The sequence below is a fragment of the Sinocyclocheilus rhinocerous genome, unplaced genomic scaffold, assembly GCF_001515625.1.
Source record: "Sinocyclocheilus rhinocerous isolate Xijiao unplaced genomic scaffold, SAMN03320098_v1.1 scaffold99, whole genome shotgun sequence".
NCBI classification, from domain to species: domain Eukaryota; kingdom Metazoa; phylum Chordata; class Actinopteri; order Cypriniformes; family Cyprinidae; genus Sinocyclocheilus; species Sinocyclocheilus rhinocerous.
The window spans coordinates 783,371-793,125 of record NW_015670981.1 but is presented as its reverse complement, the minus strand read 5'-3'; the positions used below and the strand labels follow the sequence as shown (position 1 = coordinate 793,125).

Here is a 9,755-nt window from a genome sequence, read left to right as displayed (position 1 = left end):
TACAACACTGCTCTAATTGTGGAGGAAATCATATGCCACACAGATCTCTGTTTTGAACTGGGGCATTTCTGCACACCGCTGATTTGAAATATGAGATTAGATCTATTTTCATAAGTCCCCTGTGACACCACTCTTGACATAGGGGTGGCCCGCTGACAGTTTGGTGGAAATCCCAAGACAATCCGCAACCTTTAAATGTGTCGCCTTTAACGAACGATCTATTCAGAATCAGAGCCTCAGAAACATTTTTTGGAGACCAAACCTCAAAAACATAACTGATATGGACTGAGCTAAAGGGTTCAATGGGGACGACCATAGTTAACAATAACAGGAACAGGATCCCTTCCCCCTAAAGACACACAGCAGCTCATTATTGCTCTGGGATCAGGGTTTGGGAAGTGCATGGGGACAAGGAGCAAAAATCATTAGTGTTCTCTTTATGAGCACACACACGCAAAGAGTGTGAGGATGCCTCAAGAAAAAGAGTAAAATTAGACAGATTAAACATCCATTCTTGTCATAGTAACATAGTAACAAAAAATAAAACACAAGGACTGGAAAAATGTCAGTAATTGTGACATCAAACCAAAGTGAAAATGCTGCAGTAAATGCTAGTAAATTGGGTAAACTGTGAAATACAGTTAAAACATATATTTAAGACGATAAAATATTGCCTTACAATGCATAATTTTTATAGCTATGTATTGTTAAAATTATTGTTTTATAAGTAACATATGAATCCCATTATAATTTACAGACGTTTGCAGAAGTCTCTGCGTGACTCATTGACATTTAAACAGTTAAATGTCACTTTAATGCTAGTTATGTACACACTATTCCAAAGAAAGAAAGAAAGAAAGAAAGAAAGAGATTTTTATGTATGGCTGTAATGAGAATAAATTTAATATTAAGTCATTGAAATATGAGTCATGTGACTGATGGCACCAATTCCCTCTTAAAGCATTCATTAAAACTGAATGAACTACTTTTTTTTCCTTGTTGTGCACAATTAAATACTAATAAAATAATACTTTATGTTAAAGAATGTGCCATGGAAGTGAAACAATAAACTCTGGTTTCATTATAGTCAATTTACCAGGATTCAGAAATGTAAATGTCTTGAATTACTGGGGCACCAACAAGAAGCTCATTAAACAGGAGAAAGTGGTAAATTGTGGAATTGAAAAATAAAGAGGGAAATACTGTGCAGTGATGCATGGGACTATCGCCACAGGGGACCATAAAGGAGATCGCATGTGGAGACAGAGAGAGAAGGAAGAGGTAACGGCCATGGCCCATCTCCTGCCCTCTGTGAGACCCTGGCATTGTCCAGTGCTGATTTAAACTATTGTGATGAGAGCCAGTGGCCCTCCACTACAGGTTAAGCACTTCGCATACACATTGTTACAAGTTAATGTGACCAGTTAAGTGATGCATGACCCCGAACGCTCACTCTCTTTCTTCCTATTTCTTTTGAGCCTCGCTCTCTGATCTCTCGCAGCACAATATGCTGCTCAGTCCTTTAAATAGGCTTTTTAAGAGAGTTCTTCAAAAGGTCTGACTCCACAAATAGGATTGTTGCTGAGGAAGATGCATTTGGGAACACAGATAAGCCTATATGAGGAGGAGAATGGAAAACAATCTAGAAAACGTCTCATATGTAATACTAAAGGCAGATTACAGATTATTGATTAAAGATCACAGATTAAGTCCAATGCACATATTTGTTAGCATTTTACTTCTCTCATACATAAAAAGGGCTGTGGTAATTCCGTTACCATTAGATGGTAATATCTTTCTACTTTGATGTGTACAATGGCACTGAACAATTGCTGTATAAATATATAATGGTATTTACATATTACTCCAAAGTAATTCAAAGAAAACTCTGGGGTTACAAAGCAAACCAGAAATATATGCAACTCCCAACTGGCACAATGCTAAGGGTGCTAAAGATGGTTGCCATGGCATTGCTAGGGCTTTCTAGATGGTTTCTACGGCAATGTGGGTGGTCCTAGGGCTTATTTGGGGTGTTCTAGATGGTTTCTATGGTGTTGCTAGGGTATTCTGGATGGTTCAAGGACATTTTTAAGGTGTTCTACGTGGTTGCTCAGGAGTTCTAGATGCTTTCTAGGGTGTTGCTAAGGTATTATGTGTGCTTCTAGGGCATTGCTAGGGTATTCTAAATAACTGCTACGGTGTTCTAGATGGTTTCTAGGGTGTTGCTAGGGTATACTGGGTGGTTGTTATGGCGTTGCTAGGGTGCTCTATGTAGTTTCTGCATGGTTGCTAGAGTATACACACACACACACATATAAATATATATATATATATATTTTTTTTATTAATTAATTTTTTTTTCATGCAGACATTCCGACCAGTAAACTCATCGTGAACCCCCTCATTCCACAGGTCAGTATTGAAGGGCAATGACCAGGAAACCGCATTGAAGAGAGTGTGTGTGTGTGTGTTCAGGGGGTGTTGGCGGAAATTGTCAGAGTGAAGCCTGTGAGAACCAAACCTCCCCACCATCCCACCTCCCATCATGCTCTGCTCCCTCTCACTGCATGGAGACAGACAATGCTGGCAGGCGGTTCGGCCTCCTTTTTGCTGCTTGGAGGCTGAAATGAAGCATATTTGTCCTTATAAGATGCCAAGTTTAGCTTACATTCTTTCCAGTTACATTATTTCCATTAACAATATGGTTAAGAAATATCAGAAATTGTATCTTTCTTTGGACTCTCTGGACCATATTGTGTCTACGTGTTAAAACATTAATTCCATATAGTTTCATTTAAACCAACAAATGTACAATTGTACTAACCTCACAAAAAGTGACCATGGTAACCTGCCAAACTAGCTACTAAAATAACTGTTGATCATTATTTTATTCTATTAATTTTTATCCTATTGTTTTGTATATATTATTTCATTAATATTTTACTTAAATTGTACTATATACAATTTTTATATTTTACTATCATTAACTATAAAAATAATGGGTTGTTACTGTACTATATTTTGTGTCAAGCATTTTGAATTAGATTTGATTGATAGGTGCTATGTACTGTAAATACATTTTGATTGACTGATTGTTACAACTGTAAAACCATAATAAACAAACAAACAAAAAAGATCTGCATAGAATGGGATCTCCTTCAAACCATGCAAGAAGCTTTCAAAATATGTTATATTTTATTTATACACAGTTTTATTAACTAAATTAACTACAGTAAAGTAAATTAACTACAGTATTTTCTGCTAACTGGTTACTATGGTACATTTACAGGAAGGTGTTTGTTATATGCTAATCAGAGGGATAATTATACATTTTACTATTGTAGTAGCAACAGTACTATTGTAGTAGCAACACAGGCCGTCAACAGTGCGGAGAGATCACAAGGCAGATCTCTCCTCCCATCACAATGAAAATAACTTAGTCATTATGACTAAATCAGGATGCAGGACACCACCATCTCATCTGTAATTAATGAGCCCGCAAGATCAGTGCCATAAACAACAGAGTTTGTATCAACAAGAGACTCAAGAGCGGGGAGGAAGCCATTATGGATCCAAAACACAGTGTAGTGTTTATATATAATCTCTCTGGATATAAGTGCTATAGCTGAGTGCTGTCCACAGCAGCATCATCTCTGCTGGTCCGGCTCTCTAATGAGACCAGATTCAATAAAAGACACTTAGAGATCCACAGCTGGAAGAGACAATGCAAATAGAGTTTATTCTCAGCCTGGATGTCTGGTTTTCTTGGAAAGCAGAGATGAAGCAATCGGGCAGTGATGTTTATTTGATTTAGGGCCCCTCTTGCTCTCTTCACCCACTCCCAAACAGAATAAGAGAGAGATACATGTCTGTCTGCGAAGAAAAGCATATGAAAAGAGCGGATTGAGTTTGAAAAGCAAGCACTTTATCTGCTAATGCACTTATTATATATGGCTGAAATATATGTACAGCACTTTTATGATTTCTCAATCCTTATAAAAACTCAGAAATGCCATATTTCTTAGAACCAAACAAATTATCTTTATATCTCACAATTTCACAGAACCAATTCCCCATTCAGTTATTTCAAAAGCATGTGGAAGTCCACATGACCTGACATGCATTATCAAATACAGTTTTTCATCTTCTTTACAAGTCTTCATTTCATTCATCTGCTCCGCTATACAAATCACAATGCATTAGTGAGCAGCAGCTGTAAGAATGTGCTGATATCCTTTGATAGCTGCCCCCTGTCACCCCACTCCCTCCGGTTTTCTTCCCCGCTTTTGTGTCTCTGTGAACTTGGCCTCTTTGGAGGCCCACACAAAAGCATCCTAAAGGGCGAGGGTCCCGCGCCACACACAGAACACAACCCTCCGACTCTCACGAGTGTGAGACGAAAATACACCGACCGGTCTACTCATTCACTTGCACAAATACGTCACACAATAAATGAAAGGCAGTTTTTTTTTTTTATTATTAGATTGTACAGATGCTTTGCATCAGTTGAACCCGATGCCCCCAGAAGGACAGTGGCGCCAACAAACTCCCTTAAACTGCTTTATTAAAGGTAAACTAATTTAGGAATGGATATACCTAAAATGATTTATAGAATTAATGTTGTATTTTCAAGTTACGTGCACTATTGGAATGGGTGTGTAGAGCTAGGCCTCTGTGGTTAATATCACAATTAAAGAGACCATAACATAGTAGATATGCTCTTTCTCAAATAATATGTAGTAGTACTAGGTGATTGCAATGCAACCAATTATCTCTAAACCTGTCCAAAAGTCCAAGTTAAACAAGACTTAGCTAGTTTGCGGGTCTTAGTTGGTCAGAATGGTTTTACACAGTTTTCAGCAGGTCAGGATGGGAGACGTAACCCTAACTAACTAAACCTAAGCTGCAAAAAGACTCAGAAATCATAGTATGGATATTATAACCATCAGCACATTAGCATACGACCGTCCACATTTAGACAGACAGGCAGAGACAGTAAGTTAGATAAAATGTCAGACAGAACAATATAGATGGCAGAGAGACGGAATGATATAATGAGAGTTATAATGATAGAACGATAGAACGATAGATAGAACGATAGATAGAAGGATTGAACGATAGCATTTAAATCAGTAGTCAGGGCACTTTTCCAAGCTTTGGATAAAACAAAACAAAACCAAGCAGTAATAAACAAAGGCTAAACTCTTGTGAAAACTTCCTACTTCATTCCTTGGCTCTGACCCCATTCATCCCACCCACAATGCCCGGCTGGAATTCCTAATGAGTGGGTGGGTGAACTCAAGGGGAGGGTTGGGGGGAGGTTAGAAGGGGGTCCCAGCAGCATTCCGCCACAGAAATCGCAGCCAATGGATCTAGATTGGAGAGGAGGAGACAAGAGGAGGGGGGAGTTCAGATTTGGGCCGGGCTTTGCTAGCTTCTTCCCATGAACCTCATGGACATGGTACACCAAAGACAGCGTGCTCACACACACTGCGAAACACAGATCCATCAAAACCAATTACGGGTGACTGGGGCGTCCAAAGAGACCATGGACATAGGATGAAATTGGGGTCACAGAAAGAGTTCAGGGAGGCTGCTCCTGGAACCAATAGGTTATAGAGCACCTCCTGTAGCCTTTTGTCTTCATAAATCCATGGTTGTCTTTAAGATGCCTTTCCACTAAGAACAAATGTGTCATGAAGAATCATTGCTAGATTAAAGAAAATGGAGGTAGATGGATTTAACAGCATCTTGAAACACATAATTTTTCAATTTATGTTCTATGCTTCTATGTTCTGATCATCATAAACTGGATTTATTTTGTAATAAAAAGCAGCTAACTATACATTGTTGTACACTGCAACTTACCAAATAAATAAATAAATGGGCATGAAATATTGATTGCAGTCAACAGGGGAAAAAAAATGAGTCAACATTATGCGTGAAGAAAGTGAAAGCAATAGCACAATAATTGTTCAAGCTCCGCCCATAGTAGTTAGTGTTGCTAACTTATACCAGTTTGTGCAACATTCAAAATTAATTGAGAATGACTTTTAAATTCCATTTGAATTGGGTACACAAACAGAATTGCAATTTGAATGGGAATTTAAATTCAATTTAAATTAAACTGAAATTCAAAGACGTTCATATTACTGTAACAGTTGATGATGTATAGAGAATGTATTTAGTTTATATACTTTGTAACAGATAAAATCTATAATAAAAAAATAATTTGACTAATACATACACATGTACACGCACACATATGCATTATCATTATAGTTCAATTTCATATATTTTCATATGCATAATCAATATCGTTGTCATTCAGTTTCACTGAATTACAAGTCCTCTTTCTGTCACTCCAATCCAAATTCCAACTTCAGCTTCCCAATTCCAAAATCTAATTCCAACTTCCTGTGTCAAATGGCCAGGACTCATTAATTGAAAGGAAGTCAATTCTTTAATTCTGAACAAACCATTACAAAACACAACAGAATGCTGCCACTGTCCAATCGGAATCAAGTATTCCAGAGAGCCACATACTGAAGTGAGATCTGATGAAATATTAAAAGATAACACAGACCGACTGAGGTGAGATATGAAAGGAACTCTGAAAGGAAACTGACAGCTTTGCCACTTTTAACATCTGCCAAAGACTTGACCCTCCTCATGAACCCTAGCATGGACAAAGCCAAAGGGCTTCTTAAAGGGCAAGAGGTATTGACACATCAACCACTTCAACACTTCCACAAAGATATTCATAGATGTCTTTAAAAAAAAAAAACATTATCATCTGATTGATTAATTGCAAGATGTGTTTTTGTCATTATTTTGCAGCACAGGAAACAGGGCCTTATTAGGTCATGTGGAAATGTTATACACAATACTAACATGAAACAATGCAAGGATTAAAGACCTCACTTCCTTCTCACCAGCATCCTTTTCAGCACGGAATAAATAAAACAAAAAAAAATATTTGTAGCTGCACACTGAATGACAAATTCAAAGCGCTTTAAGATGGAGCCAGATTCACACGCCCTGTACTGTGTTGGTTTGCCAAGGAGGCGCAGAGTTCATTCGCTGTATGGCGCCATCTATCAATCAGCTGAGGAACACAACGGCCTGTTTCTCAGAACTTCCTCAACAGGAATAACATGCTTGGAATCACTGGCAACAAACAGCCTTTTTTCCAGATTACAGAGTGTTTTGTTCATGTGATGATCACAGAATGATTATAGTACTTGTGGGTCAATGAATTATCCCCCGGCTTATGATGACTAACTACAGCGGTCATGTGGGCTACACATCATACTGCATCACCAATAACTGCTTGAAGATCCATGGAGATGGAATGCTATAAAGCAGTGTTGCAGGCAGCAGGGGAAATAATACTAAATGTGAATCATAAAAAACATTTAACATTGTAACATTTAACAAAAATTAAGAGATTTCATTTAACATCACTGTCAGCTTTGCATCACAGGAATAATTTACATTGTAAAATATATTCAAATAGAAAAGAGTTATTTAAAATTGTAATAACAATAATTGACACTATTAATGGTTCTAATTTATTTTTGTTGCTAAAAGCACAAAACCTTTGAAATTCAAGGGAATTTAGGAAACCAAACCCTAAAATGATATAGACAAGCTTGTAGGCCATATTAATATGAAGTGATTTTAAAGTCATGTCTTCAATTTTGTACAAAAAAACAATTCTATTAATCATGATTTCAAATGTAAAATCGACATCCTGAAGCAAAACCAGTTGAGAATCACTGCTCTAACATACTTGAAGTGATTATAAAATGCTTGAATGGTGATGGATACTATTTCCAAATATAACACATTGATGCAGTTACTCAAGCGGCTCTGCCCTCTTAAACGTGTGTGTGTGTGGGAGTGGAAGGCAGGGTTAGGTAAGGTGATGGTGGTAGTTTTGATGTATTATAACCCACAATGCTCTGTCTGTTCCAGCACAGCGCAGGGTTTGGGTGGCAGCCAGACTCCTCTGTTACCATGGGAACCATTTACTCCAGTCTGGCATCACAAGAGCATTTCAGCCCTTTACTACAGGATGAACCAGTCAATACAAAATAAATATATAAATAAATAAAAGTGGACAGCCACGTGTATAATAGTGAATTCCCCAAATATAGTCAATGGTCCATCATCCCAGATGGACAAAATCCCCATAAATTCCACAAAAGAAAAAAACGCTGTCAAGTAGTTCTCGGAACAAAACACAGTCATACTCTATTGGACAGGAAGGAGAATTCCCGGGTAATTCCACAGAATCTGTGTGTCAGCAGAGGGATATTACACTCTTTAAAAACAACAGGGGCCACGGACCATGATGTAGAGCACAGTGAGGGAGGGTGGACATAAACATTACTAGAAAAATATGAAATATTCGGGAAAGTTCACTGACATTGAACGGAAAGTCCATGCACTCATGAGGCTTGAAATGAGATGAGTAATAATTAGACTAAGGGACTTGTTAGAGCCAGGAACTTTGTGTAAATTTAAAGGCCAAGTTTCTTTATTATTAGAATCATAAGTTGTGTTTTAGCTGTCATATAGCGCTCCCTGCTGGCAATACCTGCTAGAGTTCAAATGCATCATTCCCACAGGAAAGCTAAAAAGCTAAATCACTGAATTAAAAAAAAGTCTTTTTAATAAGTATTTTTATCTTACAATATCCTAACATCCTTAAAACAAGACACTGTATATTTACTTTAGTCTTGTTTTCAGATAAATCCAACACAGAGAACACAAGTTTATTTTTCTTAATTTTCTTGTTTTAAGCATAAATTTCAATATATTTTAAGATTTTTCTAAATCATGTTATCATGATCAAAAAAAATCCTGTTATCATTAAATTGATTCATTTATCTTTAAATTTATGTTTATGTAATAAAATGCTGATATAATAAAAAAAATGGCAGCTAACATTTTCATTAACAAACAATAAATAATGTAAAAGGGATAGTTCACCCATTAAAAAAAAAATTTAAAAAAAATAGCATCATTTACTCACCATCACGTTCTTCCAAATGCATGTGCCGGACAGAAGATATTTCTGAAGGATCTGCTGAGCATAAAAACACTATAAATATAGTTCATATGTCTCATGCACTGTATTTCTTATTTAAGTCTTGCGGCAGCTTTGTGTGAAGAACAAACTGAAATTGTACTTCTTGCTATTAACTGACATAAGGGTGAGTAAATAATGACAGAATATTCATATGGGGCTAAAGAAAACTAAATCAAAATAACCAAATAACCTAAAAACTTCACATATGAAAACACGAATCAAAATACCATGCCATTTCTCTCTTTATGAGCATAAAACATATAGATATTATATTAACAAATCTATGCTAGCAACACCAAGGGTTTGATTCAGAGAACACGTACTGCATGCAGACAAAAAAGTACTGTACAATGTCCACCTTATATGCACCGCAAATCAATTCAAAATTCTATAAGTGTCTGCCAAATGAATAAATGCAAACTATTGTGGAATAAAATCTTAACAGGAAATAGACTGACTGGAAGATGTTAAGCAATCACTGCCAAACAAAAGAGAACACTGAGTGCAGCCCAAATGATGTTGTTAACTGTTGGCAATAACAAGTGAATTCACTCATCCAGTGTCATCCCACTTTGACATTTCTGACCTCACCTCTTATTTCCCGTCCAGTGGTGCAAATACAGCCCGCTGAGACTTTTTTTTTTTTTTTTGCCAA

The 9,755-nt window shown here is 36.9% G+C and overlaps 1 long non-coding RNA gene across 2 annotated transcripts in view; it reads right to left on the bottom strand.

The window, feature by feature from the left end:
• Nucleotides 1-2,464: 2,464 nt before the first annotated feature.
• Nucleotides 2,465-9,755, bottom strand: part of LOC107734511 (uncharacterized) — an 8,123-nt gene continuing 832 nt past the window's right edge. Inside the window, exons 2-4 of one of the 2 annotated variants that reach the window (XR_001639106.1) lie at nt 9,044-9,094; nt 5,223-5,372; nt 2,465-2,621 (exon numbers count right to left, since the gene is read on the bottom strand). This is a non-coding gene — a long non-coding RNA (uncharacterized LOC107734511). Of the gene's footprint in view, nt 2,622-3,384; nt 3,874-5,222; nt 5,373-9,043; nt 9,095-9,755 lie in introns of those variants that run through there. The other variant, XR_001639105.1, reaches the window with a different exon arrangement.